General features: G+C 45.4%; 1 long non-coding RNA gene across 1 annotated transcript; it reads right to left on the reverse strand.

The window, feature by feature from the left end:
* Window positions 1–2,953: 2,953 nt before the first annotated feature.
* LOC133267309 (uncharacterized) lies at window positions 2,954–9,405 on the reverse strand. Its single transcript, XR_009742744.1, has 4 exons — window positions 9,185–9,405; window positions 5,783–6,013; window positions 4,160–4,287; window positions 2,954–3,364 (listed from the first exon to the last, which is right to left on the reverse strand). It is a non-coding gene; the product is annotated as an uncharacterized LOC133267309 (long non-coding RNA).
* Between the last annotated feature and the right edge of the window lie 594 nt (window positions 9,406–9,999).

Below are 9,999 nucleotides of genomic sequence, written 5' to 3' on the forward strand. Positions count from 1 at the left end.
ATCTCAGTTGTCTTAGCAGCCAAGTCAAGTCCCAGGCATTCAGTGCAGCCAGGTACTATTTCTGCCCCCTCTCTTTCCTACAGCCCAAGCATGTCCCACGGGGCTCTGCAGGACCCCATTTGCCAAACACATTCAGGCATTTACAATAGTTTGTGTTGTGCAGTCCCCAGCACTTTGCTATGCAGGAGATGGGAAAGGCACCTCCTGCCAGGGCTTCATGCCCTGTCAGATGCTTCCCTGGGGCCAGCCAGCTCCAAGCACTGCCTGGTGCACTGTAGGGTCTAGGAAACACTGTGTTTCCCAAAGAAAGAGAAGGAACACATAAAGAGGCTGACGCTGGTCTGATATTTTGTCCTTCTCAGCTCCCTAAGGAACATATTTCCCAGCTCTACATACTCTTAACTCTGTTCTTACCTTCTGGAAATCTTTTGAAAATGTACTGGGATGGGCAACACTTTCCATTTCCTAGGCAAAATGCAATTAACATGCACCTTTCTTACACTGGCTGCTAAGGAACAGGTTCAAGTTTTAAATTCTATCTGAGAAGTATTTTTTAAACAACTGTCACCTTTTTATTGAGAGCAGGAAAAGATGCCATCCCCTTCCTAAATCACATTTTATATCTGTGATCCATCACATATCCCTCTACCACAGCTTAAAACAACTGAATTGGAGAACAGGTGAATCTGCATTTTCTTCCTCTAGTCTGGTAGAGAATTATCTTCCTGCACTCTGTGTGCCAGTGGAAGAGCATAAATGACCAACATTATCCTTAAAAGCTGCAGGATAACACACTAATTCTGAAGGAATATTAAACTCGGACAAAAATTGTTATTACTATATATATGTACATATATATTTAAAAATGCAACCTCCATATTTTGCAATTTTCATCATTGAAACATATCACCTTCCTCCAACATGAAATCATGAGCTGTTTCATGATGTACTGGTTAAAGATATACTGGTTAAAGACATGGTGGTGGCTATCCAACAGAACCGTCCATACAGCCTGACTTCCAGCTTTGTGCCCCTTGCTCATCAACCATCAACATGTGGCCCAAAACTGAGCAGAGTGCTTAGAGCCATCTGGTGGTTAACTGGACGAGTAAACAAATTGTGCCCTATACGTCTACACGATGAGACATAAAGGAAGTCATCTTCCTGCTACTTGGAACGTCTCAAATGTCAGCTTTCTCTTGGCTTTTAGATTATGATTCTGCAAGTTTAGAGAGTTAACACAGAAAGAGGGAGAAAATGGCTCTGTTAACACTAGGAACTTAGCTGCTTTCCTTGTGGAAGAGTTTGCAGGACCAAGTGTTCTTCAGATCTGAACTTCTCCCATGAGTACTGCAGAATCGCCTTCCAAAGACCAGATAATTGTACCATGCATTCCCAAGTTTGGCTCCTGTGATAAGAATCCAAATATCTTGCTCAAACTGGGAAAATTCTCAAAAACCCTTTGGGCGCATCCTTTGCTGGCATAATGTAGAAGGAGCAATGCCCGTTTATTGTGGCCATTGACAAGCTTGCCAGTTCACACCAGCTGAGCGTTAGACCCGCTGTCTTTCCCCGCTGCCTCTGAAGAAGGAGCCTTTTTTCACACGTTTTAATTACTGACTCCCTACATGGAAGCTATTACCTCACAGAAAGGCTGTTAACTGGCACGTTCAGCACAAGATGAAGCTTTTCCGATAATTGTTCCTTGAGTTCATGTTTGTGAAAATAAATATCATCAGATGATTAAATTAAACACCGCAGCCAGCCCAGCTATACACTATTTTCACTTATCATGCAGAAGGGGAGATCAAAGAGAAAGGCTCAGGTAGAGTTATTCCAACTCCTCCAAGTTTGGTTGATAGCTACCTATTGAACGCAGTAATTAGCTTCCTGCTTGGGGTGTGCAGCACAAAATTAACCCTCCCAAGAGTGGCCAGTATAGCCATTTCCTTGCTCTGTAATCAACTGGATGCAGAGGAACGACCATCACCTAATCTCCTCTGTATGGTAAAGCAGCAGCACAGCCCGAGTCTGATTTTCGAGACTCTTGGGCCTCTGTCCCCTTTGGTGCCTTGCGTGGGTGCAGGAGGAGAACTGTGCCTGGGGAACCCCAGGAAAGGCTGAAGGCACTCCTCTTCTTCAGTCCTGCGGGGCTCCTACCTCCCTGCTCTTCCCATCCTTCCCTTTTGGCGAGCAGGCGAGCCCGTCTCTGCGCTCCTGCAGCGAGAGGCAGAGCGGCTCTCTCAAATTCCCAGGCTCGGGCCCTGCTTAAATAGGGAGATGATTGTTGCAGAGATGGAGCTTCGCCCAGCATTTCCCTGCTTTGCTTTCTCGGGCCGTGGAGGGCAAGAGAGGCGAGGGAAGCGGTGGGCAGCGTAGCCCCGTTCCCACTGAGAGCCCGCCGTCCTCCCCGAGAGCGCACACACCCGCGCAACCAGAAAGCTCTGCTATTCTTCTGCTAATGGGATTGGCACCGCTTAAAGCGGTCTGCGAGGGTATTGTCTGCAACCACAGCAAGAGAAACATTATTCAAAGGCCATTCAGGCCCCAAAAGAAGCGGCAGAGCAGAGTAATTATCGGAGACTCTCCATTAACGAGGGCATCTTTGCTCTTTGTCTGTGTTGGTTTAATAAGGGCCGCTAATGGGGCCGGGGGAGGGGCACACTAATGCTTCTAAACAAATCTCCTTCCCTTCCCCCCCACTCCCTGTGAGGAGAGCTGTCTTTATGGGCACTGACAGCAGAGCTGGGAGTTACCATATTGCAGAGTGACCTCCGGGAAAACTTAGTGTGAACCCAGCCGCTTTCAGCCCCATCCCCAGCGAGCCGCCGGGAGCACCGCTTGGGTAGCTGTTCTCTTTTTAGCCTTTCCGTATTTCCCGGTCCTTGCTAGGCCCCTTTTATGCTCTCCCCCCGCCCGACCTCTCTCATGTCATGTCATCTTGTGACCCTTCATGGCTGGACACAACGGCGCTGAGTGGCAGTAATGAGGGACGACAGTGCAGATTAAGTTCTCGAAGCAAAACCTGGGGCTGCTGTCCTTTATCCAGCCGCTGTGACTGGGAGATGCTGCTGGGAATGCAGAACCAGAGCAGCCTCTGCTCTCCATAGGACTGGAGAAGGTAGGCTGGGATCTAGCACAGGCCAATGTCTCCTGCCTTCTGGCAGCGGTCACTTTTCTGAGATCCTTCAGAGCCACATTCAGGAGGATGGAGCTAAAATTCTTCTGAAGGGTCGTAGACTGTTCCCATCTTCAAACACCAGTTATAAGGGACACACTTCAGCGGCGGTTTACAATGTTACAGGGTCACATGCACACTGGTCCCTTAAACAGTGAAATGTGGACAAGAGGTCTCAGGAGGTCTCTGCAAAAGACAGCATTCAAACGGTGAACTGTAATGATACACGCACATGTGAATAAAGAATGATATAGCTACAGTATTCAAGGTGGTGTGGATACAAGGTTGAGAATTGCTAGACTCATTTTTAGCCAGTGAGAAAACTAAAGAACAGTAGAAGGAAATTATTCCCCGGAGTTTGTGCAGGTCTTTCACTAAAGCCAAGCCCTGGACATTGTGCTATTCTACCTCTCTTTCAAATGATACACCCCTCACAGAGGGCTGTACAATGAGCGCACAGACCACAGAGACAAAGCAGTGCCTGTGTACCTGCACATGACAGTGGTCTCAAGAGCTGGGCAGCCACCCAGTGTCAGTGCTACATCTTTTGTTATGAGTAATGGTTTTATTCAGCCGCAGCACGGAATGACAAACTTCCTCGTACAGAAACCCACCCAACCCTCTCTCCATTTAGGCAAATGTCCTTGTGCTAAAGGTTTATCTCAAGAAGAAAAAGAAAGATATGTGGAAACTCCCCACATTTTAAGCCACAAGGCTCTGGTTTGAAGACACAGACTCCATAAGATTTCACCCTTGTTTCCTGAGGGTTTGCTAGGTTTGAAGTTTTCATGATTTTGGCCTTTTCCTTTCAACATTTCACCAGTAACTGCATCTTTTGTAACAAAAGAAACTTTTCATAGATGCTTCTCTGACTCATCTCTATAGGATCAAAACATCTCAGAACAACCTCGCAAGTCAAAGAGGGAGCAATCACCCTCTACAGACAGAGAGCTAAGTCACAGGGGAATTAAATAACAATACCCGAGGTCATTCTTGCCATGGCGAAGCTAGGAAGTGGATACTGTTCTTGCTCCAGAGTCTTAACTGCAGTGTTCCAAGATTAGTGGTATTTCTCCTCCCTCTTTTGAAATGTCTGGAGGATTACACTCCTAAAACAGAAAATCAGTCCTGTTTTCAGCAGGACTTCAGATTAACTTCATGTTAATCACAGTTTCTGTTCATATGCTCTTTTTCTTTTTAGAATAATAAGCGTTAAATATATACAGAGGAACTGCCTTTGCCTATGGATTTTGCAGTCTAAGCAAGGAAGTTAATACACTGATGTGTAAAGCAATGGGTTACTAGGCCCACATGATCTGGCATCTGACTGATGTGGGTTTTGCTTTATAAGTGTTTTTAAATGTCATCCTTGTTTGCCACTAGCAGATAATACAGTCAGATTTGTTGCAAATGAAGACAGTATTTGAACAAAATCGAAAGAGTGACTCAGAAGAGAGAACTGAGATCTTGTTACCATCCCAAGTGAGGGGAAACAAATGGAGTCATCAATAAAAAGGAAAAAAGGAGTTAGTTCATAGCTTAGAAGATACGGGTACGACAGAAAAAGGCAAAAGCAATTGCAGCATGGGAAAGGCAGACAGAGATTTGGGGAGTTTTGAGACCTCACATGAAGGAAAACTTGATGAGCAGCTTGTGCATAGCAGTTGAATGGTCCTGGGATAGAAGGGAGGAGAGCTTGCAGCAGTGACAGAGGTAGGACGGGCAATGAGAGGCTGGTTAGACTGCTTCTTGAAGCTTCAGCCAGAATATTGCACTTGAAGGTAAGGCATTTAGTGTGAAAGAGATAGGAACACAGTGACTAAAGTCTTGGAAGTAAAGTTTCAGCCTGAGAACCATCACCCTGTCGGCAACAATTTGTCCAGTTTATTCTCCCTCAGGTGCAGAGAACAGGGGGTCACTGCATTGGACCTCATCAAGTCAGTTCTATTTAGATTTGCCCTTTAACATGTATACTTCAGTACAGGGATATTTTCTCCCCAGTTTCCCCTTATCAATTCTGCTAGTATTTCCGGCTAACAATGAATGCAAGTGGATTACTTCTAGGTTGCCCTGCTTCACTCTACTGCTGTTATCCTGTCACACTTTAATCAAACGATCTAACTGAGATCCCATCTGAAGCCCACTAAAACAATGAAGAGATCTGCACTGGCTTTGCAGTTCTGGATCATGCCCTGAATTGTGTTTGAGCTCATTAATATAGATTTGAGCAATTTTTTCTATTGCATGTGCCATGAAACCAAGGGGAAAATGAACAGGAGTAAAGAGAAGTAAAAGATTCCTTTCCAGAAAATAATTTGTGTATGTTTGCAATCTACTGCAAGCAATAGGCATATTAAAATATAGAACAAGAAGCAACTATCAGTCTGCAAGCGCATCCCAGTTTAGTTCAATGTAACTTCCCTGTTTTGTCTTTGCATCCTTTCAGCTCTTCTTCCTCCATGAAATAGGTCTTGCGTTGCCAGCTTAGCAAAAACCTTTCTCTCTGATGCCCTTGACTGGCACTTGCTGTGTGTTCCCTCTCCTTCTTATTCCCGCTGGCCATTCTCCTGGCCAACAGGAGTGGGACAGGAGAGAAGTACTCACCCACTTAGCAGCCAGGTAGACCAAAGCCCCACAAAAACAGGGGAGACAGCAGCAGCTGTGTGACATGTTTTGCCTGTCCATGCAGTCATCCTGCACCCAAAGCCTAGGCCAGCCCCTCAACACAGCAGCACAACTTTGTGCAGCCTCCAGCCACCTCAGGGATTTCTCAAAGGCACTGCTTCCCTGCAATACAGACGCAGCCTACGTGAGCTCCTTGCTGGGCAACAAATACTGTAGGAAGAAAATACTGATGCTGGAGTAAGATCAACAGACAGATGTTATACAACAATGACTTCCAGTCCCAGCACCCCTGAAAAGCTTTGCGTAGAGAGACATGAAACTGAACCCGTCTAGAAGAAGTCTCAGGTGCCAGAGCTTTCACAAATGTAATCTGCTGGTTCTACTTCAAAAAATGTCTCTAACAACTGGCTATTGCTAGTTTCTCATGCTAGAAACTTGCTCTTGTTTTCTCCTCAGAAATTACATCCAGACCTTCAGTGTCCACCTTGGCACTCCTCTACAGTGAGTGACTCTTCATCTTAAAGCTAATTCAATTAGCAAGTAGCAGAGGAAGAAAAGAAGCAAGATGTCATTGCTGCTGCATTCCTGAGAACTCTGGCTGATGCTATAGCCATTCAGGTACAGGTTAGATAAGAGTTAGAGCAGCCCCAAGGCTCTTTTTCTCTAAGGTATGAGAAGGAAAGGCATAAATGTGACCCACAGGTATACTTTCTCCATAGCCTGAAACTTCTATACAAATACTGTCCTGAGAGCTAAAATCCTCTTTACTCCATGTACCCACCATTGTACTCATGTTCAGAATTCGTACAAGATCAACCATTTTGTAAATCCTGTATGAAGGAAAACTCAGTGAACTATAATAGTCTCGGTCTTTTCAATTTTGACTTCTATTGTTAGAGTACAAATAAAAAGAAGAGGATAAAAAAAGGCTGACAACGTTTACAGGAAATCCAGCTGAACAAAAGCAATGCCATCGGTGTTCATGGAGATAAACTGCTTACCTGATAAAGGAACATGACCACCTTAGCCTGAGGAGTCTTTACAGTGTCACCTACAATAAAGCAGGTAACAGCATCATTTGGTACTTACTGCATCCTTTAAGAGTAAAGCCCAAGCAATCTGGCTTTATGTAATTGCATTACAAGATACCGAGAAGAAAAACTTCAGCCCTCTGCACCCAGGTGTACCCTAGTACCTTTTATTCCACAAGCTAGACTGAGCTGTTAACCATACTAATGATCAGTACTTAATGTCGGGGAAACTGTAGTACTTAAACCCAGGTATCTATGAAGTCAACATGCTGCGATGCCTTCCCTATCTGATACACTGTACTTTCACCACCATGGCCCTTACAGTGAAGAGCAGACTAAAGGCTCCCAGTTACGTTGATGCTGGCCTGACAGCACCCCAAAGCCCCTCAGAAGGACAGAGCTCCCTCCTTCCTGCTGTGGAAAAAGGGAGAAAAATGACCCTGAACACTTCTCACCCCTGAACTGGAAAGGGTCAGAGCAGCCTCACACTTCCCTCCAGTGGTATGGCACTTGTTTATCTTGCATTAAACACTTCACGTTTAGAATAAACTAAGTTAGAAGAAGAACAGTTCAGCTGTATTGCGCAGGAGATGGCTATTGGAAGTCTGTGTTTATGCAAGCCACCAGAACCCTTGCCGGAGCGTGCACTTGTGCATCGCTGCCCTCTCCCGGGCAGATCTGCCCCTGCACAAACACAGAGCCCTGGCTCCCAAAACAGCAGAGCGCTTGACTTTGCTTTGCCTCAGGCTCTGGAGGAATATGGTTGCCCACTTACTAACCCTCGCGCTGACACTTTCAGTAACCTCACTGAGCATCACAGCGACAGCTGAGCTGCTTCTAAAGGAATCAGGATTTGTTAAGATGTAATTAAACAGGACACAGGTAGTGCTCACGAGGATTAGAAATTCACATGTCTAGAACTAAATCACTGTTCTATGCAAAGTTACCTTAGCTAAGATATTTAAGCTAGCCCATTCCAAGCGTGGCTGTGCTTTAGCCCCCAAAGACCTTCTAATGGCTGATCTGCTCTCAACTGCCCCATTACAGTGATAGATCCCTAGCACAAAAAAACATACCACCGTGAGGGAGGTGGCAAAAGAGTTAGCCAACATGTACACACACACACACACTGTCTGCACATGCATGCACTCTCTTCTTTCACCATCCAGCCCCTGCACACAGCAATGCTGTAATGCTGCTTATGCTCTTTCTACACTTCCTTCCCATATTAGGGCCCTTCTAGGGCACAAATCCTGCCAGCTTCCTTTCCAAATCTTCTGTTCTGGCTAATTCTCTCTGCGGAAACCCGGTGAGGCGTTCCTCAGCTCTGGCCAAGTGAGAACCAGCCTTCTTTACAGCCTGCTGCTGGCTGTCCATCTTGTTGAGGTGCTTCTGGGGTGCCTTAGGTCCACCAGGCTGGCACAGCCTTCATTGTCTCAGAGAAGACCTTAAGTCCAAGATACATTTGCCTTTCACACTCGCAAACCCACTGAGCAGTTGTTCACTGAATATGTACCTCATGGGAATGCATGCAAGGCGTCTGCTGTCAGCTCCTCCATACCCTGACAGTGGCCTCCCTCCAGCTCTATGACTGGGAAGAGGGCACAACACAGAGAGGCTTAGGAAGCACATCCCTTAGCTGTGTCCACCCAGCAGCCTCTCCTAACTGAAGTATTATTAGATTGGGCAAGAAGATACTGTGAAAGGTCTGCCTTTGTGCCTCAAGGAACTGGCTGAGCACAGAAACACAGCACATCAGGACTTCTCAAGAACACTATGTGATGCTTTGATGCCTACGTGCAAGACTGATGCACAACTGAATTCATTATGGCAGGTAGAGTCTGAAAGCTGTGCTCTCATGAGTGCTTCCAGTGTTGCAGTCCTGTATGTAATAATAGGGATATAAGAGGGCTTATTTCCTTTAAGAAAGTTGTGAAGATAAATGCAGCCATGACAGAGAGGTGCTTGGATACAGAAGAAATTGCAGCTATAGCATTTAATTATCTGAGTGTCCCTGAAAGCCATGTGTAATTTCCTAAAGCGGACAAACTCAGCTCTTCCAATTTTGCCAGTGATGGGAAGAAGTGCATTACAGTCATCAATACCACTTTACTTCCCGTCTGTGTTTCCTCAAGAATTTTCCAAGACACCGTGTTTCACTCTGAGTGCTCAAGCCATGAGCTCCCTCTAGTATCTAAAAAGATTAATGCAGTTGATACCCTTACCATCCTAAAGGAACAGAGAACAAATGTAAGGAAGTTTCAGTAAGATGAGGGAATTCTGCCCCTTTTCTTCGTTTTGGTAAAAGAAAAGAAAACAAAAATCCTTGAAGTTAATTGCGTGCACATACCTAAACACTGGCACCTTAAGAATTAGGAGGCAAATGTGTCCACAGGACAAGAAAAGGCCAGATCTTATTTTATATCCTCAACTGTGAAACACAGGTATAAATGGCAGAAGCCTAGCCTGGGCATCAGCTTTCACAGGAAAACAGTGCAAGCTGGCAAGTTGATGATTCTGGACATGACGATCTCTATGGAGACACCACTGTGCTCACTGCAAAAAGGAGCATTGTCACCAAGGAGGTAAAAAGGAGGTAACAAAAAATAATGAACTTAGATAACTGCGGGTGAGGTGGGGTGTGTGTAAAATAATCCTTTAGGGCATCTCAATATTCATGTTGGGTTTTTAAAAACTCTTCCTCTAGTCATCACTTCCATTTTACAGCATTTGAGAGCAAAACAGAGGATTCTTTTGGTTGTGCCAGAGCTCCTCTTACCCAGGAGTAAAACCTAAATGGTGTCCCATGAGTGAATTATGTGTATGAACCCCCTGCTAGGGTTTAGATCTTGCACCTAAAGACCTAAGAGTGTGTTGCATGACATCCTCTTTCCCAGACTGAGATGTAGCAAACATTTTTTGGTGGCATCTGGGATTGGTTTTAGAGGTGGAAGGTGACAAACACAAACACATGCTGAAGCATGTTTATCTCTGCTCTACTGTCTGCACTGTTTGTACTGTACCAGGGGCTCAAGCAGCTTCTCTCTGTGGCAGAGCAAGTCTTTCAAAACACAAGAGAGGGCAAAGAGTATGAAACAGAACGAGGCAAAACTCCTGGCCTGCAGGCGATCTGGGTCTGCAGCTGCACATAGTCACTGCACAAAA

Source organism: Pezoporus flaviventris, unplaced genomic scaffold, assembly GCF_033815535.1.
Source record: "Pezoporus flaviventris isolate CSIRO_AGI_PZ_B2104156 unplaced genomic scaffold, CSIRO_AGI_Pfla_v1 ptg000001l, whole genome shotgun sequence".
NCBI classification, from domain to species: Eukaryota; Metazoa; Chordata; class Aves; order Psittaciformes; family Psittacidae; genus Pezoporus; species Pezoporus flaviventris.